General features: G+C 43.3%; 3 pseudogenes across 1 annotated transcript; 2 read left to right on the plus strand and 1 right to left on the minus strand.

Moving 5' to 3' along the window:
* Gm13223 (predicted gene 13223) lies at window positions 1,100-1,896 on the plus strand (annotated as a pseudogene).
* Window positions 1,897-9,678: 7,782 nt separating this feature from the next.
* Smarca5-ps (SWI/SNF related, matrix associated, actin depenent ragulator of chromatin, subfamily a, member 5, pseudogene) lies at window positions 9,679-13,430 on the plus strand (annotated as a pseudogene). Its single transcript, NR_002888.2, has one exon. The product of NR_002888.2 is annotated as an SWI/SNF related, matrix associated, actin depenent ragulator of chromatin, subfamily a, member 5, pseudogene (transcript).
* A 1,729-nt stretch (window positions 13,431-15,159) lies between these two features.
* Gm13229 lies at window positions 15,160-15,519 on the minus strand (annotated as a pseudogene).
* Between the last annotated feature and the right edge of the window lie 10,039 nt (window positions 15,520-25,558).

A 25,558-nucleotide genomic window follows, 5' to 3' on the forward strand; every position in this document is an offset into this window, starting at 1 on the left:
AAGATCAACAGGCTCTATGTGTAAAACAAACGTTTCTGTATATTGAGAGTCAGTTACTATGTTAAGACACTTGAAAATCTGAGAACACCATGACTATATTGCACATAATTAAGATTTTTGAACTGATTTCTAGGGACTGTCAGCCACCTTACTTAAATCTTCTGCCTTTCCTGAATTTTAGCCTCAGTGTAAAATGTAGTGGCTCCAGATATTGGAATTCCCTTTAGTGTATGAGGGAAAATCCAAGTAGTCCATTTTATGAACTGAAGCCACTTGATTTTAGGGTATCTGTTGTTAATAACTCCAAGAAATTACTGCGTGCTTTTTACCAAAGTTCATGTTGTATCTATAGTGAGTCAATCTCTGCATTAATAAATGGTACCACGATTTCAGCTGGATCCATTCCAACTAATTTTTGAAGTCTCTCTTTTTTTAATAACAATTCAGAGACCATCTCCATGTAGGCTTTTAATTTCTTACCCTGTTTATGGGCTAAAAATATCCATTCTAATATCTAATCTTCCATCTGCATGAGAATTCCTGTATGGGAGAGTACAAGGTAAGATAACTAAGATGTAGGCCATTTTGGAACAATATGAACTAGTTGTGTATCCTGCATTTACCTTTCTTCCAGAGCTAAGTCCTTCTCAGTCTTGGCTGGTAATTTCCTAGGCTATTTATATTTTATCACCTTGTAAGGTTTGAAATAAATTGCTTAGCACTTGATTGGCCAAGCCAATTGTAGGCCACAGCCAGGTAGTATCTCCCAATAATTTCTGAAAATCATTGAGAGTCCTCAAATGGTCTTTCCTGATTTGCACCTTTTGTGACCTATCCTGTTGCAGACTTATTTTAGGTAATAAACAATTAATAGAAGCCACTCGTTATAGCTTTTTCAGGGGTGATTTGCAATCTTCAGCAAGGCAAGTTGCTTTGTTGTTGTTGTTGTTGTTTTTTGGTTTTTGGGTTTTTTTTTCATCAAACATTATTTCCATGATATTTAAATCTGAATTAGCAAATAGAATGTCATCTATATAATGACAGATAATGGATTGGGGAAATTGTGAATCATCTCTAATGTTGTTGTACTAAATATTGACCATGGCTGAGACCGAGGATCGGAGCCTGGAAAACTTCTTCGCCAAGAGGGACAAGAAGAAGAAGGAACGAAGCAGTCGGGCGGCCAATTCGGTGAGCAACATGGACGGGAGCAGCACGTCGGCGGGCTCCAAGCCGGGCAATGGCGGGAGCTCGGGCTCTGGTGCTAGGTCAGGAGACAGTAGGAGAATGGGCCCTGCCGGCAAGGCTATAAAAAAGGATGAAAATGAGTGGAAAGAATTTGAGCAAAGAGAGGTTAATTACAGCGGATTAAGAGTTCAGGCAATGCAAATAAGTGAAAAGGAGGAAGATGATAATGAGAAGAGAGAAGATCCAGGAGATAATTGGGAAGAAGGTGGAGGTGGCAATGGAGCAGAAAAATCTTCAGGTCCCTGGAATAAAACCCTTCTGGTACAGGCGCTTTCTTGCTCCAGTGACAGTTACAGAAACCCCGGAGCCAGCAATGCCCAGTGGTGTATTTAGGCCTCCTGGGGCAAGGCTAACCACAAGAAGGAAAGCACCACAAGGACCACCGGAAATACACAGTGACACACAGGTCCCATCCCTGCAGTCCACTGCCAAGCATGTAGAGAGCCGGAAGGATAAAGAAATGGAGAAGAGCTTTGAAGTAGTAAGACACAAAAATAGAGATAGGGAGGACATTTCAAAAACCTGGCCCTTAAACTTCAGCTAGACAACCAGTATGCTGTGCTTGAAAATCAGAAGTACAGCCACACACAGTACAGATAAGGAATGTTCTTTGCTAAGCCTTCCAAGGTAACTAGACCACAGCTAACCACCAAGAACAGCCATTCATCGTTTTGATTTATGGATCTACAGTGACTGACTGAAGACCTCAAGTACAGTGACTGTCCCTGTTGCACTATGGAAGTTCAAGAGTCACGACTGATCTTGATGTGTGTTGGATTTAGGGGTGTTTCATTGTCTTAAGTATTTGTGAATTAGATTCAACAGTGTTTCCATAGTTGCTCTGCGTATAAAGCCAAACCTGCAGCCAGTGGTCATTCAAACATCTTTACGTTCAGATACTGAGCCTTCACAAGGTTGACAACCTCAGAATTGCTGTCCTTAGTTGTGAATTTCATGTGGATCACATCTTCTATATAAGGTTACAGCTACTAGTATCTGTGTGAACCTTGAAACCAACTCTACAGGATTCCTGTCAGAAAGCCTTCAGAAGTCAGCCATCTGGGTTCTGATCTGCTGTAAAAGATGAAGTGGTAAGTGACCTTAATTAACCTGTTCTGTGCCCCATCCTAAGGCATACTCTGTAGGCTGTGGCTATGTTAGACTCCCTGGATCAAGCTGCTGTCTGAAATGATGTGTTTGTGTGCAGAGCCGTGCAGCGATCAATCGAGTGTGTGCTGTGAGCAATCGCCATTATAAGATGGCGCTGGCTTCCACTGTGCCTAACTAGTAAATAAGCCTTATGCGCAAGTGCAAGAGTAAACTCACGCCTAGTCACTGCCCATCTCGCGGCATAGTAATGGGATGATGGGCAAGCAATGAATCAGGAGCTGTCAAGCCACATCAGGTGCTGAAATATCACGCTGCAGGCTATATAAGCAGCGCCATTTTCCCGGTTCGGGGTCTTCCCTCCTGATAAGTAAGCAATAAAAGCTTTGCCGCAGAAGATTGCGGTTGTCCTGAGTGTGTTCTTGCCAGCGGGGACAAAAGCTCGGGATGAGTGGCGCCGAGAAACCCAGGAACTACCATCACACCGGCGCAAGGGAGATCCCTCGTTCACGAGGCGGAACCAGAACTGCGGGACAAATTACAGCTTACGAGGTATGTCTGGCCTTAAACTTTCTGCAGTGTTAGAAGCCTTTTTGTTCCTTTTCACATGTCAACAAGTGGTTAAGGCAGGGCAGAGAATTCTGGACGAAATTCAAGACAGTCTATCAGAGGTAAAGCGGGGAGAGAGAGTAGGAGCAAAGAGGAAACATGGTGCACCAATTAAGCATACAGGCCTTTCCACGGGTCTGGAACCCGAGGAAAAGTTAATGTCAGGGAAGAATACCTGGAGAGAGATTGGAAGGAAGGAGAAGGAAAAAGAAAAGAAAAAAGATCAATCAGCGGAGGTTTCTAGGAGAAAAAACTTATACCTGCCACTAGATGAGTTTAAGCAGCTAGCTCTTAGTAGCTCAGAATCAGATGAAGGACTTAGCTCCTCTGAAGAAATGGACTTGGAGGAGGAAGCAGTTCGTTATAAGGGAGAAAGGTACCAGCAAGATAAAAAGCGAGCTACTCAGTCCAGAAAAAGGCAAAAAGCGGCTGGCGAAAGCCAGCTTGCTGCTCGGCCTCCGGACTGTCAGCTTCAGGGTCCTAGTGCACCTCAGCCCTATGTGCAGAGGTACCATTCAGAATCTTATGTGCACAGGTATCATTCAGAGCCTTATGTGCAGAGACATCAATCAGATTCATTCATTCCAAAAGATGAACAGAGAATAGTGCAGCAAGCGTTCCCAGTTTTTGAAGGAGCTGAGGGAGGGCATGTTCATGCTCCGGTAGAGTATATACAGATTCAGGAGCTCGCAGAAGCAGTTCGCAATTATCGAGTCAGCGCTAATTTAACTATAGCACAAGTCGAAAGGCTTGCGAATCACGCTATGACTCCTGGTGATTGGCAGACTGTAGCAAAAGCTGCAGCCCCCAGTATGGGAATGTATCTTGAGTGGAAAGCCTTGTGGCAGGACTCCTGCCAGACACAGGCAAGGGCCAATGCCACCATGGAAGGGGACCAAAGAACGTGGACGTTTGAATTGCTTACAGGTCAGGGACAGCATGCTGCTAACCAAACAGATTATCATTGGGGAGCGTACGTCCAGATCTCAGCTGCCGCTGTTAAGGCATGGAAGGCACTCTCTAAGAAGGGAGAGGCAAGTGGGCATTTGACCAAGATTACTCAAGGTGTACAGGAGTCCTTCTCAGACTTTGTTGCCAGAATGACGGAGGCAGCAGGGAGGATATTTGGTGATCCAGAAGCAGCTATGCCTGTAATTGAACAATTGATTTATGAACAAGCTACGCAGGAATGCAGATCAGCTATTACACCTAGAAAGAGCAAGGGGTTACAGGACTGGTTAAAGGTTTGCCGTGAGCTTGGAGGGCCACTTACTAATGCTGGATTGGCAGCAGCCATTCTGCAGGGGAAGAGGCGCTCAGATTCAACTGAGCTCAAACTTTGCTTTAATTGTGGCAAACCAGGACATTTAAAAAAGGACTGCAGAGCCCCTATAAAAAAGACAGCACCAGGACTGTGTACTAAATGTGGAAACGGATATCATTGGGCTAAGGACTGTCGTTCAATTAGAGATATACGAGGCAGGCTCTTGCAACCTACAAGGTCTTATTGTCCACCCTGGAGTTGTAGATCAGGATTATAAAGGGGAACTTCAGGTTCTCTGTTCTTGTCCTCAAGGTGTCTTTTCTATATCACAAGGGGACAGAATAACTCAACTAATAATTTTGCCAAGCCTACATGCCTGTTTTCCTTCCTCTGGTATTCCTCGAGCTGCCAGAGGGATTGGTTCTACTGGAAATGATTCTGCTTACTTAATAATGCCTTTAGATTCCAGGCCATCCTTGGAGTTAGTTATAGAAGGGAAACAATTTAAGGGAATTTTAGATATAGGAGCAGACAAAAGTATTATTTCTTCTCACTGGTGGCCAAAAACCTGGCCCGTAACTCAGTCATCACACTCTTTACAAGAGCTAGGTTATCAGTCCTGCTCCACTATTAGATCCCGTTCTTTGAGCTGGCAAATGGATGTCACGCATATTTCCTCCTTTGGGAAAAATCAATATTTACATGTTTGCTAATCTGTCTAGGCAGATTTCTTTGTATCTTGCAGGAAATTGGTCTGAAAGATTCGATGAGACCCTTGAGGCCCTGAGAGCGGCTGTTCTCAGGATCAACTCGACACGAGTGGACCTGTCATTGACAGAGGGTCTCTCCTCCTGGATTTCATCTGCTTTTTCTTATTTTAAGGAATGGGTGGGGGTGGTTTTATTTGCTGCTGCCAATTGCTGTGGACTTGTGTTTATGCTCTGGTTGGTTTGTAAGCTCAGAACGTAACAAAACCGTGACAAGGGCGTTATCGCTCAAGCACTTGCAGCCATTGAACAAGGGGCCTCCCCTGAAATTTGGCTGTCCATGCTTCAGACCTAAATGGCATCTGAATTCTCTGCTATTGCGTCCCACGGATTTGTGGATACATTGCACTGGGATGTAAGAGACTCATTGATCAGCACTTACACCTCGCTGAGGTTTACTAATTCATTTTTTGGCTGGCCTCTTTTATAGAGTTCGCCCTAGGTAATTTAGCAGTTACTGTCACACAGTACTGCAGTATGTAGAGACGGGCAACTTTCCTCATGCACAGACCAACCTAAGACACGGGACCCAGTGGTGATAGGGTTACCCTATGACAGGAAAGGCTGTGACATTGGAGGAATGACCTAAGACAGGAGCCACAGCAGATGGACATGACTGCAGAGGCCTAGACCAGCCTCAAATTTTAATAAAATAAAAAGAGGGAGATGTGGAGAGCCATGCCGCGAGCAATCGAGTGCATGCCATGAGCAATCGCCATTATAAGATGGCGCTGGCTTCCACTGCGCCTAACTAGTAAATAAGCCTTATGCGCAAGTGCAAGAGTAAACTCACGCCTAGTCACTGCCCATCTCGCGGCATAGTAATGGGATGATGGGCGAGCAATGAATCAGGAGCTGTCAAACCACATCAGGTGCTGAAACATCACGCTGCAGGCTATATAAGCAGCGCCATTTTCCCGGTTCGGGGTCTTCCCTCCTGATAAGTAAGCAATAAAAGCTTTGCCGCAGAAGACTCAGGTTGTCCTGAGTGTGTTCTTGCCAGCGGGGACAAAAGTTCAGGATATGTTTGAATCATCTGTGTGGGGCTTATGATTTATAATTTAAGTTTTTAGTTGTATGAGGTAACTGTGGATTTAATTCAGCCAAACTCGGTTCCACCAAATGGGGGATAGTCTTATTTCTTTGAATAATTTTTCATTCAGATAGTGCTTGTTCGATTCCACTTTGAGGCCTTGCTTTGACTTGGAGTAAGTTCTTTAAGGGCATATTGTGTAGAGAAATAGTCTGAAAGAATCATTGGAATTGTGAAATGCCCTATGAATTTGCCAATCCTTAGGTAGAACCAGATAGCTTTTGATACATATGAAGGACAGCAAATCTGCTGCACTCCAGTTGCTGCTCAAGCCTCCTAATCAGGTCTAATTGAACTGCTGTGGACAGAGTATGGTGTCTGCTCACTGCTGTGGACTGAGTGTGGCCACTGCTCACTGCTGTGGACAGAGTGTTGTGTCTGCTCAGGAGGAGAGGTTTTCACTGACCTGGCTTTTAACAGTTCAAAGCAACAGGAGCAAAACACCCAAGTTGCGCATGAATATGGCATGGTGTCTGATAAATCCTTGTTTGTGCCCCAAATGTGAAGGTTATGGGGTATTCTGTAGGTTCATTCATTGTTTAGCCAGCTCTTGACATTCACCTTTGGAATATTTTTGGTAATAACTTGGAGATGCAGGGGAATAGCCAGAAGTGTAGCATTTCTGTTGTTTGTAATTTCAATGTAACTATCTAGTAGTACTTGGCTCTTAGAAGATGTTACTGCTAAATTTCTTTCTACCTAATGAACTAGCCTGTCGGTTACCTACTCTGTCACTACATATAGTTCAGTACACATACACTATGTTGGCATATGACTATGTGATACAATAGTAGTGCCTGGGTTTCTCTATGTAAATGAATCCCTTTGCCAAACACAGTTCAGACTTGCTCACTACTGACAGGAGTGGAACAGGAAATGAATGTTTTCCCAGCTTAGGAGCCTGTTTATTGGATTTAGGGCAGCAGTGTAGGAAGCAGGAGGTGGAGGCCTGTATCTCCTACCAGACTGTATGCCACTTCTGGGCAATAATGTTGGCATGATCTGAACTAGCCAGGAGGAGGTGGGGTGACTAGAGACTTGAGATTCTTAGTTAAACTGAAGACTTCATTTGGACACCAGAAACCTTAACAAATAATCTCACACCTTGAGCCACAAACGTCCCTTAAAGTATGCTTTACCCAAGCATGACACACAAACACACATTCTGTTTGGGGTTATGGTTTAAGTTGTGAACAGAAATATGATGAGGTTTGTTTAATGGCATACTGTACTGGAACGCTGAAGACCTGCAGCAGATGTAAATTCCAAGTCTTGTTGTTTTTTTGTTGTTGTTGTTTGTTTGTTTTTGTTTTTGTTTTTTTCGGGTTTTTGAGACAGGGTTTCTCTGTGTAGCCCTGGCTGTCCTGGAACTCACTTTGTAGACCAGGCTGGCCTCGAACTCAGAAATCCCCTTGCCTCTGCCTCCCGAGTGCTAGGATTAAAGGTGTGCACCACAACACCCAGCTTTTGTTATTTTTTAAGATTGTGAAATTATAAAAATGCATATGAATCAAGTTTTAATACACTGGGTGGATAGGCTGCCATTGCACAATTTCTATCTTTGGGTTCTCAGGCATGGTTCCGACAGTGTAAGAACTCTGTAACATTTAACTTTAAATAAACAGTAAACCTATGAAAAAAAGAAATGACATAAAAAGGAAAGGATATGGCTTCTCCTAAATATGGTGAAGTAGAATGTGTCTTATCATCAAAAGAAAGAGAATAGCCGGACACAGGAACAGTCTACAATGGACAGAACCATGAGCCTCATGAGGAGAGGGAGCAGGAAAGCCAGACCCAGAGGCCAGGAGGGTAAATGATCAGTAAAAAAGACCAGGGAGCAAAATGGATGCATTACATGAAGAAAAGCAGCTGGGAGGACATTTGCCCAACCTCTGTGCTAGGGGTCTGGAAAGGACGGCATTGCACTGTAGCAGGTAGGGATAGAGGACTGTTTGGAGAACCTGGAACCAAGGACTGACTTGATTTGTTAAATAGGCACGTTGTCTTTTGTTCCAGGGTTTAATATTCAACATTAGGGATGGCTGAAGAGATTGAAATGATTTAATTGTAATCTCAAAAGTTATTTTTTAAAAAAATGAACTAGTTCTTTTATTTCTTCTCTGCCTAAGTTATCAATGGAGGTAGAGGGAGGGAGGGACTTAGGTGAGAAAAGTGAGAGGGAGGGAAAAAGGGGAGCAGGATGAGTTATGGGTGGGAGACAAGAGAGAGCCCAGAGGGCCAGAAGAATGAATGGAAATATGGAGCAGTAGAATTTGGAGATTGGAGAGAAACCTCTAGAAAGTCTTATAGACCTGGGGTGTGAGAGGCTTCCTAGATCCTGCCATGTCCCCATATTGATGATAATGGACTGAACCTCTGAACCTGTTAGCCATCCCTATTGAAATGCTCTTTTGTCCTTATAAGAGTTGCCTTGGTCACCTTTCTGTTCACAACAGTAAAACCTATGACAGCAATTCTTAATTATAGAGCTTGATGAAAGGCTGAGCTACAGGAGATGTTGCTCTAAACAGACACATGTATGAAAGTAGCTGATCAAAGGAATGAAATTTCTCATGACTGGGAAACATTAGGGATAGAAACAATTAAGAGATCAGATCAGAGATGCATAAAGGTAACAAAATTGAAAGATCAATACCAAGACAATATAATTGAAAAATCCCCAAGTTCAACAACTTTGTTTTGGTAGGACCTTTTCCCTCAAGAATTTGAGAAGTTGCTGTTTCATGCGAAAACTTGCCATCATTTATCTGCCTTCATCTGCTGCCATTCTAACAGGGCAGCGCGTCTTCTGCCTTAACTTGAACTTGACAAACGCTGAACTCTCTAAACGAAGCCAACTGAAGGAGCGAACACGCAGACTTTTTAATTCTGAGGTGATTTTTCCTCTCAGAAGTCCAACGTCACTTAATGTCACGCCCGTGAGCGAAGGCGGCAGGACGACGAAGGCCAGCCCAGGCCTTTGCTCCTTGCCTAATAGTCGTGCTGTTCCCAAGAGGGACCCCTAGCGCAGCGGGAGACAGCGAGCCCAGCCGTTAAGGGAGCGCTGAAGACCCAGCTCGCTTTACACGGAGGAGAGGAGGCACAAAGCACCGCTGATGAGCTTCCTCGAGGCCCCGCCCACTCGGCTCCACAGCCCGCTAGAGGCCTGGAGGAGGCGGGGCCAAGGAGGAGCATGCGCACGCGCCCTCGCGAGCTGGCCTTCTAAGGGGGAACGAGCGATCTCGCGATAGTTGAGAGCGGGTGGCGTAGGTAGCTGTCCTGATTGGCTGGAGAAAAGAATCCACTCCGGGAGATGAGAAGGCGCCGGGAGGCCTCTGAGAACCTTCCATTTTCCTTTCCCTTTCCCTCGGCCCTCCGCCTCCTCAGAGTCAGCCCGCCTTCCCTGACCTCCGTGACCCCACTGGCCCCGCCCACTCCCGTCGACGTGACTCCCGCCGTGAGGTAAACGCCAGTGGAGTAGAGTTCCGCGGAAGAGGATAGGGAGGCGAGCGGCGCGGCTGGGCCGGCTCGGGTCGGTGGCGGAGCCCTCGCGCGTGAGAGCTTCCGGGCGCGTCTCGCTCCTCTGGCGGCCCGGACGCCAGTGTCCCGCAGGCCCAAGCCGCTTCTCTCGGCGCCGCGCCTGCCCATGGCCGCGGCGGGTGACGCAGCCGGAACATGTCGTCCGCGGTGGAGCCTCCGCCGCTCCCGCCTCCCAAGAGCGCGCCTTCCAAGCCCTCGGCGCCCGGCGGGAGCAGCAGCGGCAACAAAGGCGGCCCCGAGGGCTGCGGACTCGTGCCCCGGCCCCGCGGACACCGAGATGGAGGAAGTATTTGATAATGGATCACCTGGAAAGCAAAAAGAAATCCAAGAACCAGATCCTATATATGAAGAAAAAATGCAAACTGACCAAGGAAATAGATTTGAGTATTTATTAAAGCCGACAGAGCTGTTCGCTCATTTCATTCAGCCTGCTGCTCAGAAGACTCCAACCTCACCCTTGAAGATGAAACCAGGGCGCCCACGGGTAAAAAAGGATGAAAAACAGAATTTGCTTTCAGTTGGAGATTACCGACACCATAGAACAGAGCAAGAGGAGGATGAAGAGCTATTAACAGAAAGTTCCAAAGCAACTAATGTTTGTACTAAATTTGAAGATTCTCCATCATATGTAAAATGGGGTAAACTGAGAGATTATCAGGTGTGAGGATTGAATTGGCTCATCTCTCTGTATGAGAATGGCATCAATGGGATCCTTGCAGATGAAATGGGTTTGGGAAAGACACTTCAAACAATTTCTCTTCTTGGATACAGGAAACACTATAGAAATATTCCTGGTCCTCATATGGTTTTGGTTCCCAAGTCTACATTGCACAACTGGATGAGTGAATTCAAGAGATGGATACCAACACTTAGGTCTGTTTGCTTGATAGGAGATAAAGAGCAAAGAGCTGCATTTGTCAGGGATGTTTTATTACCAGGAGAGTGGGATGTGTGTGTCACATCTTATGAAATGCTTATTAAAGAGAAAGTCTGTGTTCAAAAAATTCAACTGGAGATACTTAGTTATAGATGAAGCTCACAGGATAAAAAATGAAAAAATCTAAGTTGTCAGAAATAGAGAATTCAAGACTACAAATCGGCTGTTGCTAACAGGGACGCCTCTTCAGAACAACCTGCATGAGCTCTGGTCACTTCTAAACTTTTTGTTACCAGATGTATGACTTTGATTCAGCTGATGACTTTGATTCCTGGTTTGATACAAATAATTGCCTTGGGGATCAAAAGCTAGTTGAGAGGCTTCATATGGTTTTGTGTCCATTCCTCCTTCGTCGAATTAAAGCTGATGTTGAAAAGAGTTTGCCTCCAAAAAAAGAAGTAAAAATCTATGTGGGTCTTAGCAAAATGCAGAGAGAATGGTATACTCGGATATTAATAAAAGATATAGACATATTAAACTCAGCAGGGAAGATGGACAAAATGAGGCTATTGAACATTTTGATGCAGTTGAGGAAATGCTGCAATCATCCATATCTCTTCGATGGAGCTGAACCTGGTCCACTGTTCACAACAGATATGCATCTAGTTACCAACAGTGGCAAGATGGTGGTGTTAGACAAGCTACTCCCTAAACTGAAAGAACAAGGTTCAAGAGTACTAATCTTTAGTCAGATGACAAGAGTCTTAGACATTTTGGAAGATTATTGCATGTGGAGAAATTATGAGTACTGCAGGTTGGATGAACAGACACCCCATGAGAGACAAGACTCCATCAATGCATACAATGAACCAAATAGCACAAAGTTTGTATTTATGCTAAGCACACGTGCTGGTGGTCTGGGCATCAATCTTGCAACTGCTGATGTAGTAATTTTATATGATTCAGATTGGAATCCTCAAGTTGATCTTCAGGCTATGGACTATGCCCATAGAATTGGACAAAGGAAGACTGTCCGAGTGTTTCGCTTTATAACCGATAACACTGTGGAAGAAAGAATAGTGGAACGTGCTGAGATGAAACTTAGACTGGATTCGATAGTAATTCAACAAGGGAGGCTTGTAGATCAGAACCTGAACAAAATTGGGAAAGATGAAATGCTTCAAATGATTCGACGTGGTGCCACACATGTGTTTGCTTCAAAAGAAAGTGAAATCACTGATGAGGATATTGATGGTATTTTAGAAAGAGGTGCAAAGAAGACTGCAGAAATGAATGAAAAGCTGTCCAAGATGGGTGAAAGTTCACTTAGAAACTTTATGATGGATACAGAGTCCAGTGTTTATTACTTTGAAGGAGAAGACTATAGAGAAAAACAAAAGATTGCATTCACAGAGTGGATTGAACCACCAAAAAGAGAAAGAAAAGCCAACTATGCTGTTGATGCATATTTCAGGGAAGCTCTCCGTGTTAGCCTAAAGCACCCAAGGCACCTCGACCTCCAAAACAACCAAATGTTCAGGATTTCCAGTTCTTTCCTCTAGGTTTATGTGAATTACTGGAAAAAGAAATTCTGTATTACAGGAAAACTATTAGGTATAAGGTACCTTGGAGTCCTGATCTACCTAATGCAGCACAGGCATAGAAAGAACAGCTAAAAATTGATGAAGCAGAGCCCCTCAATGACGAGGAGTTAGAGGAAAAAGAGAAGCTTCTGACACAGGGGTTTACAAATTGGAATAAGAGAGATTTTAACCAGTTTATCAAGGCTAATGAGAAGTGGGGTCGTGATGATATTGAAAATATAGCCAGAGAAGTAGAAGGAAAAACTCCAGAAGAAGTCATTGAATACTCAGCTGTGTTCTGGGAAAGATGCAATGAGCTTCAGGACATAGAGAAGATAATGGCTCAGATTGAAAGGGGAGAGGCAAGAATTCAAAGAAGAATAAGTATCAAGAGAGCACTAGATACAAAGATTGGACGGTACAAAGCACCCTTTCATGAGCTAAGAATATCATATGGTACTAACAAAGGAAAAAAACTATACTGAAGAAGAGGATCGTTTTCTCATTTCTATGCTGCACAAGCTTGGCTTCGACAAGGAAAATGTGTATGATGAATTACGACAATGCATCCGAAACTCCCCTCAGTTTAGATTTGATTGGTTTCTCAAGTCCAGAACTGCGATGGAGCTCCAGAGGAGGTGTAATACCTTAATTACTTTGATTGAAAGAGAAAATATGGAACTAGAAGAAAAGGAGAAGGCAGAGAAAAAGAAAAGGGGACCAAAACCTTCCACACAGAAAGGTAAGATGGACGGTGCCCTTGATGGCCGTGGAAGAAAAAAGAAGCTGAAACTATGAATGCATTTTTGTCTTATAATCACTAACTAGTAGTTCTTTAATTTACAGGTCTTCATAAGACGTGCTGGACAGTGCTCAACTGTTATGTCATTCAGACATCAGGTCCATCTGCTTACTGAGATAGAAACATAGTATGTAGTTTCACTTTTTTTAAATGCAACAGCTGTGCTGAAATTTTTTTATCATTAACAATTGAAGTAATAAAACAGGCTTCATTTATTTTAAAAAAAAAAAGAATTTGAAAAGTTTAATCATGAGAAAAAGCAATGTCATTGTAACAGGGGGCACAGACTGGGATCAAGGTGACCTGAGCCACCACAGCTTATCTCAGAAACATTATTGTAAATATTTCTTTTTGTAAAAAGACTGCAGATAAAGCTGATGGGAATAATATACGTTGTTAGAGTGAAATCACTCCATACACAAGCAGAAGATGAATTAAGAAAAGTTGCTTTAGTGACTGTGTGCATTCATGACAGGCTAATTATCAGACTAATCAGTCTAGCATAAATCTGAATTCAACATATGCTGTCAGCCTTAAGTTTCTTTTAGGTTGAGTTCCCAGATTATGCTTTGAACCAGTTAAATATGGACTGGAGACTACATATCTAGGCTCTTAGGTAGATGGAAGGTTTACATAGTACAGATATTGTAAGACTCATTTCTTACATAGCCATTTTCCTAAAAAAAAAAGAAAAAAACACAAAGATAGCAGTATATAATTTTCGTTTGTACCTAAGATTTATTATTCAAATTGTTTTGTTTTCCTCCATGTTGGGATGACCATATGTTTGTAAAAAAAAGACTATATTTTGATGTAATTCCTAACCATTTTTGGACATCTGTTAGAAGACTCAGAGTGAAATGTCTATAGGGTGCAAATCGAACAACCTGACCTTGATCACTATATCAAAAATGTCCATATTTCCTCCCTTGAATATTTTGTTCCCCAATCTAGGTAGGACTAAAGCATCCACACTTTGATCTTCCTTATTCTTGAGCTTCATGTGTACTGTAAATTATATCTTAGTTACTCTGAGCTGTGGAGCAGAGAATGAAAGAAAAGCCATCCAGACACTGACCCACCTGGGAATCCATCCCATATACAGACATCAAACCCAGATACTAATGTGGATGCCAAGAAGTGCTTGCTGAGAGGAGCCTGATATATCTCTCTCCTGAGAGGCTCTGCCAAAGCCTGACAAATACAGAGGTGGATGCTTGAAGCCACCTATTGGACTGAGCTTGGGTTCCTGATGAAGAAGCTAGAGACAAGACTCAAGGAGCTGAAGGGGTTTACAACCCATAGGAAGAACAACAGTATCAACCAACCAGACCCTCCAGAGCTTACAGGGACTAAACCACCATCCAAAGAGTACTCATGGAAGGATCCAAGGCTCCATCTGCCTACGTAGCAGAGGATGGCCTTATCAGGCATCAATGAGAGGAGAGGCCCTTGGTCCTGTGAAGGCTCCATACCCCAGTGTAGGGAAATGTCAGGGTGGGGAGGCAGGAGTAGGTGTGTGTGGGAGCACCTGTACAGAAGCACAGGGAGGGAGGATGGGATAGGGGGATTACATGAAATATAAATAAATAAAATATCAGCATCAACCAACTTTAGCCACTGTGAAAATTCTCTGGCAATCATTTGCGGTTCTGAGAACGAAACAACTATTTAGACTTTAGTATGAGCTAATACACTTGAAAAATATATTTGAAGCATAAAAAAATATCCAAAGTAGATTCCACAAAGTTGTGTTCCAGTTTGCACATATCTCTCCTGGCCTAAATCCTTGTAAAAATACACACATACACCACACACACACACACACACACACACACACACACACACACACTTACTCATGAATGCATTCATTCCTGTTAAGGTTTCTTAAAGCCTAGCTACAGAATTTCTCTTCAGCATGAATTTGTTCATGTAACAGATACCAAGCAACAAGGCTTCAAGTCAGAAAAGTCAATCCTTCCTTAAGAGTGGCATCATATTTTTTTTGAATAGATTGTTGACCCTTATCAGACTCCTTTCTTCAGAATCAATAATCTTGTGTGACTGGATATAAGTGTGTTACATAAGAATATTAGCAAATCCTTTATAGACATATATTCCCCTCAGTATGCATTTTTTCAGATGCTCAAAACTACAGTAATGTGCAAAATATCTAAGAGGTTCATTATGGACTAAAGTTTGTACTCTTGTGTAAAGGTATCAGGAGGTACAATTCAGGTACAGGTTCAGCTCTTTATTGGACAAGTTAACAAAAGCAGTGTAGTAAAAAAGGACCAAAGCCCCTGTCATCTTCGGACTCCTCGGACTCTTCCTTCTTTGCTTCCACTTTCTTCTCCTCAGCTGGGCCGGCAGCAGTGGATGGAGCAAGAACACCAGAAGGTGCAGCTCCAGCAGCTGGAGTGGGCCCAGCAGCCCCAACATTGCAGATTAGGCTACCAGTGTTGACATTGGCCAGAGCCTTTGCAGACAAGCCAGGCCAGAAAGGTTCAATGCTGACACCAGCTGCTTTAATGAGGGCATTGATCTTAACTTCCGTGACCATCACCTCATTGTCCTGCAGGATGAGGGCAGAGTAGATGCAGGTGAGCTCGGAGCCGGACACCATGTTATAGATGCTGGCTCGGTGCTAGTCATTGGATGAAGTGAGGGCCTCACCCCAGTGTGGCATTAGCAAACTGAACACATTAACAGGGTTTGTCTGTATACATCCCAATGGCTATCTTAGGAAGCTGACAGTGACCTATGGGGACCTGTGCTGTCCCATGCCAATGTATACTTCACCCATGCAGTGCCTTCCTGGCTGTGTTAAATAACCAGTGCTGTGGACTGGACTCAGCCCCTCAACTCTCAGGGGCCCCTTAAGTGTCGGGAGACTCAGGGTGCTGGTACACAGGCGTGAAGGAGTCAGCGGGGTGACAAACAGTTGCAAACATAAAAGAGTGTTGATCTGAATGTAATTTCTCAAAGGAAGCATCAGACTTATGATACAGAAGAAAATAAGGAAGTTAGGTGACACATCACCCAAGGTACGTTGAGGTTACCTGATGCTTAATGACTTTACACAAAACAGAAGAATGCATACATAAAGACTGACAGGAACTAAGTAACATAACAACTGAGACAAAGTCATCTCTATCTAAGGTCAGCTATATTCCTAAAAGCCAGATGTGAGGTCATTATGTTCCCAGGGCAAGTCCTTTCTTGCCCAAGCCATAGTTCTAATTCTGATTTATTGTTTAGCCCACCACCAGCCAGCTCTTAGTAAATATCTAACTATGCTATGCTTCTGGGCTAGTGAAAGTATGTGCTAGGGAGTTCTGCTCTAGGTAACCTTCTCATGAATAATGCAATACTCTAGCTCCTTCTTAAACCACATCCCTACCTACTTCCTAAACTATTGTAAATTCTTGTATATGTAAGTGACTGGGCTATTATTCTAAGTGATTTTGTCGGGGACTTTCTTCTATTAAGTAATGTAGTCTGCCATATATAACTATAATAAGAACTCTAATCTTACTTTGCTAAGCTTGCCCTGAGATTTCTAACTCTATTTAGTAGATGATAATGCCTGCTTTCTTTCACTATCTCTTTTTCAATACTGGAGGCAATCTGTCTTAATCGGTAACATTCTTATGAAATCCCAAGTGCAAGGCTGGTTCAAGGGCTGGCTAGGACATTGGTGAAGGCCAGGAAGCAAAGTTCAACCTAATTTAGGTATTTGACAAATCATTCCTTGGAGACACTGATAGTAAAACAATACTGAAAGAAAGCACACAGACCCATTCATATATTAACCAAGTTTATAGGAACATCATGGTATGGGATGCCAAGGCTCCAGGAGACTAAGTTTCCATGAAAGTTTTTGACTCAGGACTTTTCCCAAGCTTTTGGGCTTGCTTCACAGATTTCACTGGAGTGGCTATGAAGCACCAGCACCTGGATATGTAAGGTTCTGCAAAGAAAGGCTTTCCACGTTCACTCTTCTGCCTCACCAGTCTTGATTTCTGAACTTATAAATTTGACCATAAGCTACTTGTGAAGTAAAAGATGTTTAATGGAAAAGAAGAATGAGGGCTGGTGATGACTTAAATGTTAATAGCAGCGGTGGGTGTGGGGGGTGGGTGTACAAGGGACATAGCTCAGCGGTTAAGAGTGCTGACTGCTTTTCCAAAAATCCTGAGTTCAATTCCCAGCAACCACATGGTGGCTCACCACCATCTGTAATGATATCCAATGCCCTCTTCAGGTGTGTCTGAAGAGAGATACAGTGTACTCATATACATAAATACAAAATAAAAAAAAAGTTAAGAGCACTGGCCTGCTCTTGCAGAAGACTCAAAATTGATTCCAATCATCAACATGGTGGCTCCCAAACATCTGCAGGGACCTGATTCCCTCTCCTAACTTCTGAGTGCACCAGACACTAAGTGGTGTACATATATGCAGGTTGGCAAAATGTTCATACTTGACAATAGACCAGAGAAAGAAATTTGAAAATGGCCAGAAACATAATAAAAACAATAATATAATAAATCTTGAAAAATAGTAAAGGCTGAGAGGGGAGACATCCCTTCAGGCTCATTTATGAAGGGGGATACCTACATCAGATACCCTCAACAAACTCCCTGGCACATTTTCTTACATCACACCAAGAAAACAATCCAGACTTGGCCATGTGTCCCCTAAGAGTTTGACATTGGGCATCAGGGACAGAATGCTCAATACCACGAATGTGTCTGCTTCAGAGCTCTGTGAAGTGAGCTCAGTCAGTGCTTACCTACACACACATCCCATGAAGGATGGGAACACAAAGCAGACTGTTCTCAACTTTGAAATGTCATGTCTTGGAGAGCTGCAGCCGGAGAGCCTGGTTCAAAGGCAACATACTTAGTAAAGCTTGTGGTCTTAGACAAACTCATCTGTCCTTCCACATACATGTATGGAGTACTGGTGTGTCCCAAGCACTGAACTAGCCAGGGCACTAGGGAGAGAAATGGACAAGATCACCATTCCTGATGACATGCAGCTGACATGCTCTCTGAAATATTTTCCCCACCAGGGATGGTATGGTGAGACCAGAAGCCAAGGACAGGTGGCCATAAGGAGCCCAGGAGAAGTTGGGACACTGTCAGTTCACTGAGAGTGAGCTACTGCCACCTCACAAGACATCTCCAATCTTGTCATCACAGCAGACTCAGTACCATTGCAAAAACAACCTCAGCATAAGTCTCCAGAATAAGCCTTGCTCAATCCCAAAATAATCTGAAGTGTGAGGGAATTGAATAACAACTTATGTAAGTAGACACATATTTCCCACAGAATATTAAACTTAAGAACATACATTAACATTTTTAAAAATTACATTTATTGTTGGGTATAGTGGCTCATGTTTTTAATGCCAGCACGCAAGAGGCAGAGGCAGGTGGATTTCTGAGTTCCAGGCCAGCCTGGTCCATAGAGTTCTAGGACAGCCAGAGCTAAGTAGTAAGATCCTGTCTTGAAAAAAATAATCAAAACAAAACAAAACAAAAATAACTGAATTTTTAAAAATCTATTTGTGGAGGGGGAACACAGCTTACAGGAGGCCATTCTTTCCTTCCTCCTGGGATCAGGGATCCAGCTGGGGAGTAGATGCCTTTACCCAGCGAACCATCTTGCTGGGTCAGGAAAACATATATATATATTTTTTTTATGCACAGGGACTACCCAGTGATCATACAGGAGACAGAAGCCAGGGCATTGAGCAGTGAACCAGTATCTTTCCAAGCCCAGTTTAAAGTATTTTCTTTGGATTATTCCAGGTATGCACTGATGCTTACTGGTGAGAAGTCCTGGCACGCAACCCACCAGCAGCGTATTATAACAAAGAAGCCTGGCCTGCTAGTGTTTGTCACAGAGAGACCTAGGAATCTTGACAATGTTTCTAAGCAATGTTCACAAGATGAATTGTTCACACTCTTCCAAATAAACCTGCCAGCACCTAGGCGTTCCTGTTTTCTTTTCTTTTTTTTTTTTCCATTTTTTATTAGGTATTTAGCTCATTTACATTTCCAATGCTATACCAAACGTCCCCCATACCCACCCACCCCCACTCCCCTACCCACCCACTCCCCCTTTTTGGCCCTGGCGTTCCCCTGTACTGGGGCATACAAAGTTTGCGTGTCCAATGGGCCTCTCTTTCCAGTGATGGCCGATTAGGCCATCTTTTGATACATATGCAGCTAGAGTCAAGAGCTCCGGGGTACTGGTTGGTTCATAATGTTGTTCCACCTATAGGGTTGCAGATCCCTTTAGCTCCTTGGGTTCTTTCTCTAGCTCTTCCATTGGGAGCCCTGTGATCCATCCATTAGCTGACTGTGAGCATCCACTTCTGTGTTTGCTAGGCCCCGGCATAGTCTCACAAGAGATAGCTACATCTGGGTCCTTTCAATAAAATCTTGCTAGGGTATGCAATGGTGTCAGCGTTTGGATGCTTATTATGGGGTGGATCCCTGGATATGGCAGTCTCTACATGGTCCATCCTTTCATCTCAGCTCCAAACTTTGTCTCTGTAACTCCTTCCATGGGTGTTTTGTTCCCAATTCTAAGGAGGGGCATAGTGTCCACACTTCAGTCTTCATTCTTTTTGAGTTTCATGTGTTTAGCAAATTGTACCTTATATCTTGGGAATCCTAGGTTTGGGGCTAATATCCACTTATCAGTGAGTACATATTGTGTGAGTTCCTTTGTGAATGTGTTACCTCACTCAGGATGATGCTCTCCAGGTCCATCCATTTGGCTAGGAATTTCATAAATTCATTCTTTTTAATAGCTGAGTAGTACTCCATTGTGTAAATGTACCACATTTTCTGTATCCATTCCTCTGTTGAGGGGCATCTGGGTTCTTTCCAGCTTCTGGCTATTATAAATAAGGCTGCTATGAACATAGTGGAGCATGTGTCCTTCTTACCAGTTGGGGCATCTTCTGGATAAATGCCCAGGAGAGGTATTGCTGGATCCTCCGGTAGTACTATGTCCAATTTTCTGAGGAACCGCCAGACTGATTTCCAGAGTGGTTGTACAAGCCTGCAATCCCACCAACAATGGAGGAGTGTTCCTCTTTCTCCACATCCACACCAGCATCTGCTGTCACCTGAATTTTTGATCTTAGCCATTCTGACTGGTGTGAGGTGGAATCTCAGGGTTGTTTTGATTTGCATTTCCCTGATGATTAAGGATGTTGAACATTTTTTCAGGTGCTTCTCTGCCATTCGGTATTCCTCAGGTGAGAATTCTTTGTTCAGTTCTGAGCCCCATTTTTTAATGGGGTTGTTCGATTTTCTGAAGTCCACCTTCTTGAGTTCTTTATATATGTTGGATATTAGCCCCCTATCTGATTTAGGATAGGTAAAAATCCTTTCCCAATCTGTTGGTGGTCTTTTTGTCTTATTGACGGTGTCTTTTGCCTTGCAGAAACTTTGGAGTTTCATTAGGTCCCATTTGTCAATTCTCGATCTTACAGCACGTGCCATTGCTGTTCTGTTCAGGAATTTTTCCCCTGTGCCCATATCTTCAAGGCTTTTCCCCCACTTTCTCCTCTATAAGTTTCAGTGTCTCTGGTTTTATGTGAAGTTCTTTGATCCACTTAGATTTGACCTTAGTACAAGGAGATAAGTATGGATCGATTCGCATTCTTCTACATGATAACAACCAGTTGTGCCAGCACCAATTGTTGAAAATGCTGTCTTTCTTCCACTGGATGGTTTTAGCTCCCTTGTCGAAGATCAAGTGATTTTGTTATTCCAGATGAATTTGCAAATTGCTCCTTCTAATTCGTTGAAGAATTGAGTTGGAATTTTGATGGGGATTGCATTGAATCTGTAGATTGCTTTTGGCAAGATAGCCATTTTTACAATGTTGATCCTGCCAATCCATGAGCATGGGAGATCTTTCCATCTTCTGAGATCTTCTTTAATTTCTTTCTTCAGAAAGAAATTAAACATGCTACATATGATTCCACAGTTTACATGGAAACAGCAGACATTCCATACAAGACTCTGAACCAAGCACTGCTTTAATCCTTTGGATGATGTTTTTATTTTGTTTTTATTTTAATTATCATTACTGAGGGTGGGGCTTGGAGTGGAGCTTGCAACCCACAGCCTTATGCATGGTATACAGGTGCTCTACTACTGAGCAAACATCCCCAGTCTTCAAGAGTGAATTTAAGCTCTTCAACTCATATAGACAAACAAATATGCCCAAGCCTTAGGAAGGGCATTGGAATTCTTCTGTTTACAGATGATGAAACTGAGGGGTAAAGCTGACCTTGGTGGTGCACGTCTTTAATCCCAGTGCTCAGGTGGAGGGTGCATCTTTGAGTTCAAGGCCAGCCTGGTATACAGGGTGAATTCCTGGACAGTCAGGACTACACAGAGAAATCATGTCTCAAAAAACAAAACAAAAATACTTCGTTTTTATATATGTGTGATGTTTCTTTGCATATAAGTCAGTGTACCATATCCGTGCCTGGGACTCACAGAGGCTGAAAGAGAGCATCAGTTCCCTAGGAACTGCAGTAATAGTTGGTGGTCATGAGCCACTATGTGGGTACCTGAGAACAACCTTTGTTCCCCTGAAGAGGAGCCAGTGCTCTTAACCACCAAGCCATCTATCCAGATCCTAGTTCTTCTCTTTAAAATGCGGCTGGCAAAAAGCATCCTTGCTTCAAGTGGTGGAGAATTAATACAACTTTTTATTTCTAAAGCATTTGGAAAAGTGCCTGGCCTTTCTTCTTGATGCTCAGGAGCACAGTATTAGCTGTGAGGTGGGTTCTGATCACTGCATACTGTACACAGCTGGTGCTTTGTAAATCAAAGCTGGGGGCAGTGACCCCAGAATCCTGGACCACAGTCATTCTTTGCCTCCTTTGTGTTTCAAGAGAGGGTCTCATGTAGCTCAGGCTGGTCTTCCTCAAACTGACTATGTCACAGAGGATGTGCCTGACTCTTTAATCCTTTGGCTTCCACCTCACAAATTCTGAGGGGACTAAAAGCGTGTACCATCTCAACATGTGACATGGGTCTGAGCTCTGAATGCAAGGTTTGTGGTACCAGGCTAGCACATTCCCAGCCTGAGTTACTACTTTCCTTTTAAACATTTTTCTTATTTTATTGAAAACATATTATTTTTTGTATAAGGGTGTTTTCGCCTACATGTGTATCTGTGCCCCATCACATATATGCCTGGTGCCCACAGAGGTCAGAAGAGGACATTGTACTTCCTGGAATTGGAGTTTCAGTTCTGATCCACCATGTGAGTCCTGGGAATTCAACCCTGCTCCACAAGGGCAGCAGAGTGTTTTTAATTACTGAGCTGTCTCCTCAAGCCTCTAAATCACTTCTTAATATGCAGGAATGTATATAAACTGGCAACATATCCTTGGCAACCTCACTAAAACTGTGATATAGCTCTAAATGTCACACAGGATGAGCAATGATAAATACTTACAAAGTTTAAAAAAAAAAAGAAAAGAAAAATACTGGAGCTGGACACTTAGAGCTAGCTTCAAAGCACAAGGCCCTCTCCTGTCCTCTGCAGCTACCTGCACTTGTGTGTGTGTGTGTGTGTGTGTGGCCTGCGTACTGTGTATGCATGCTCGTATGTGTGTAGTATATTTGTGTGCACTTTCATGTGTATGTGCAGTGTGTACAGTGTATGTTTGCATGTGTATTAGTGGTGTGGTGTTCATGTGTGCAGTGTATGTTTCTGTGTATATGAAAATATGTTCAGCATGTATGTATGTATGTATGTGTACACACATGTATTTGTCTCTAGGTGTGTAACAAAGGTAACAAAAATAAATCTTTTTTAAAAATGAGTTGGGCTGGAAATATGGCTTAGCAGGTGGGAGCAGTGACTATTCTTCCAGAGGTTCCGAGTTCAATTCCCAGCAACCACATGGTGGATTACAACTATTTCTTTTGGGATCTGACATCCTCTTATCATGTGTCTAAAGAGAGTGACTTTGTACACACATACATAAAAAAATAAATTTTTAAAAAATTAGTCAAAATAAGTCCTATCTCAAAACTAAAAAGTTGTTTTGGGCTGGGGAATGGTTCCGTTGGTAAAGAACCCGGCAAAACCTGACTGCCTGAGGTTTGGATTCTCAGAGCCTACATAAAAGGCTGAATCCAGGCTAGAGGGATGGCCCACTGGTTATGAGTACCTGTTTCTCCTGCAGAGAACCTGGGTCGACTGTCTGCACTCACATGACAACAGAGGATCTGATGGCCTCTTCTGACCTCCTAACACACTTGCACACATGCAGGTAAAACACATAATAAACTTCAAAAACCTAAAAAAAAAAAAAGAAAAGAAAGAAAGACAGAAAAATTTAAAACCTGGACACAGCCACATGCATGTGTGTGTGTTATCCCAGTGTTTACTCTCATTCTGGGACTGAGAAAGCACAGCCCTCCAGCAGTCAGGACAGATCTGACTGGCAAACACCACTAAATATCAGTGATGTAGGAAAATCACCACATGATCAAAATCTATGACACTGTCCTAAAGGGTTTTTCTTTTTAAAGACCCAGGGTTCAATCATAAAATAACTCATATCAAACATTTAATAACTTTATTAAGCCAGACATTGTGGTGCATGTCTGTCGCCTCAGCCCTCAGAAACCTGAAGCAGGAGGATGACAAGTTTCATGCCAGCTAGTATTAACATAGCAAAAACTTTCTCTAACAAACAACGGTCTGAAGAGATGACTCAGTGGTTAGAGCACTGGCTGATTTCCCAGAGGAAAGAGTTTGGTTCCCAGCACCCACAAATTCATGCATAACTATTAACTCCAGTTCCAGGGAATCTAGTGCCCTCTTATGGTCTCTATAGGTACTGCATGCACATGGTGCACGGGGCACATGCAGGCAAAACACCCAAACCCACAAAAAGGGGGGGTGGGAGTAAATTCATTAAATTGGGCATGGTGGTACGTGCCTGTAAAAAATAAACAAATACAAATTGACAATGTGTTCAGCATGCAAAGTATACTCCTTAAATAACATAACACCATGCATGATTTTAAACCACAGAGAGACTGTAGAGACAGCTCAATGTTTAAGAGCACTTGCTGATTTTGCAAAGGACCTGGGTTCAATTCCCAGTATCCACACAGCTCTGGCTCCAAGGGATATGGTGCTCTCTTCTGACCTTTGTGGACACCAGAGATTGCCATGGGGCACATACGCAAAATAAAGCTATAGAAAAATATTTAGCTAAATAAAGTTTGAAGATTGAAAAAAAAAAGTATATCAAGGCCAAAAGTTATTCCCCCACAAAGACTGCTCAACGTTTCTGTAAACTGTGCAGGTGAACGTAAGGAACTAAGAGTTGCTGGAGTGACATGAAACAGGCATTTGAACACCCAGACAGAACAGGCAGAACACTGGTTCCCCAGGCCCACCACATTAACTGTATCCTGAACAGTGTTCACTTAGTCCATGTGTGCTCCATCTCTGCTGCGTGTATCTGCCTATCTGCACAAGGCACAGCACATAATGATGTAATTAGGTTAAGCATTTCTCCCTTTGACCAGTAACATGGCTTACTGTCAGCTACCTTGATTATTACAAGAAGAACATGTGCCTGGAGCCACAAAATCTCTAGACTACCAGAATACTTCCTGAGAGTTCCAGTCATTTAGCCAGACTTAAATTGCTTCCTCTCCAGGCCAGGCTTGTGGACAGTGCACAGCTTGGCCTGCGTACCTGCAAAGCACAGCCGTGAAACTTTATCCAGTGCGATGTTGTGTGTGTGGTGGTGGTGGTGGTGGGAGGTCCACCAGCACCATGTTATCATTCTCAGTGACTCTCCCGTGGTAGGTGGGCTCGAGCCATGGCTTGTGCTTGTTAACTGGTGGGAGAAAAAGGGAAGCAACAGTAAGATGCAGATCACTGCTTCAGCGTCCTGCTGCCTTTGAAGATGAACATGTGTCGTCTGGCTTCCACACAAGTGCACATGCACACAGGAAAGCAAAGCCAGAGGCACATAAATCAAAGAGAGCAAAGAGACTGATCATCTGAAAAGGGCGAACTGTGGTTTGATTATGGGAGTGCCCCATGTAAAATCTGACCCAGATCATGAAGACAGAAACTGACTCCTTCCTTCCGCAAGAGACTCCTGCAACATGAGCTCTGACAGAGAGACCTCAGGAGGGTATTCATTCCCACCCTCTGTCCCCACGGAGGCAGAATGGGATGGCACAATAGCAGGGATGCCTGAGGGCATTGACAGAATCCAGAAAAGCTCACAGCAGCATGGGCCAACCTTCATCAAAGGGTTCATGGAACAGAAGACACCTCTACTATGCAATTGGAGATGGGCAACTCACCCACTACTGAGACCCCAGTATATTTTATATGAACCACATTAAGAAGGAATTGGGGACAACTCGGGGGATCAGCTCGTGGCAAACTGCTCACAAACAATGAAGACTCAGACACATCTCACCATGCTCTAGTTTTAGGGTTCTCTCTGTCTCTCTCTTTGTCTCTGTCTTTTTCTCTGTCTCTGTCTATCTCTTTCCAAGCTAAAAAGTCTAGGCTGGTTTCAAATTTAACCTTCCTGCTTCTGCCTCCCAAACTTCTGGGATCAC

This window comes from Mus musculus, chromosome 4, assembly GCF_000001635.26.
Source record: "Mus musculus strain C57BL/6J chromosome 4, GRCm38.p6 C57BL/6J".
Classification (NCBI taxonomy): Eukaryota; Metazoa; Chordata; class Mammalia; order Rodentia; family Muridae; genus Mus; species Mus musculus.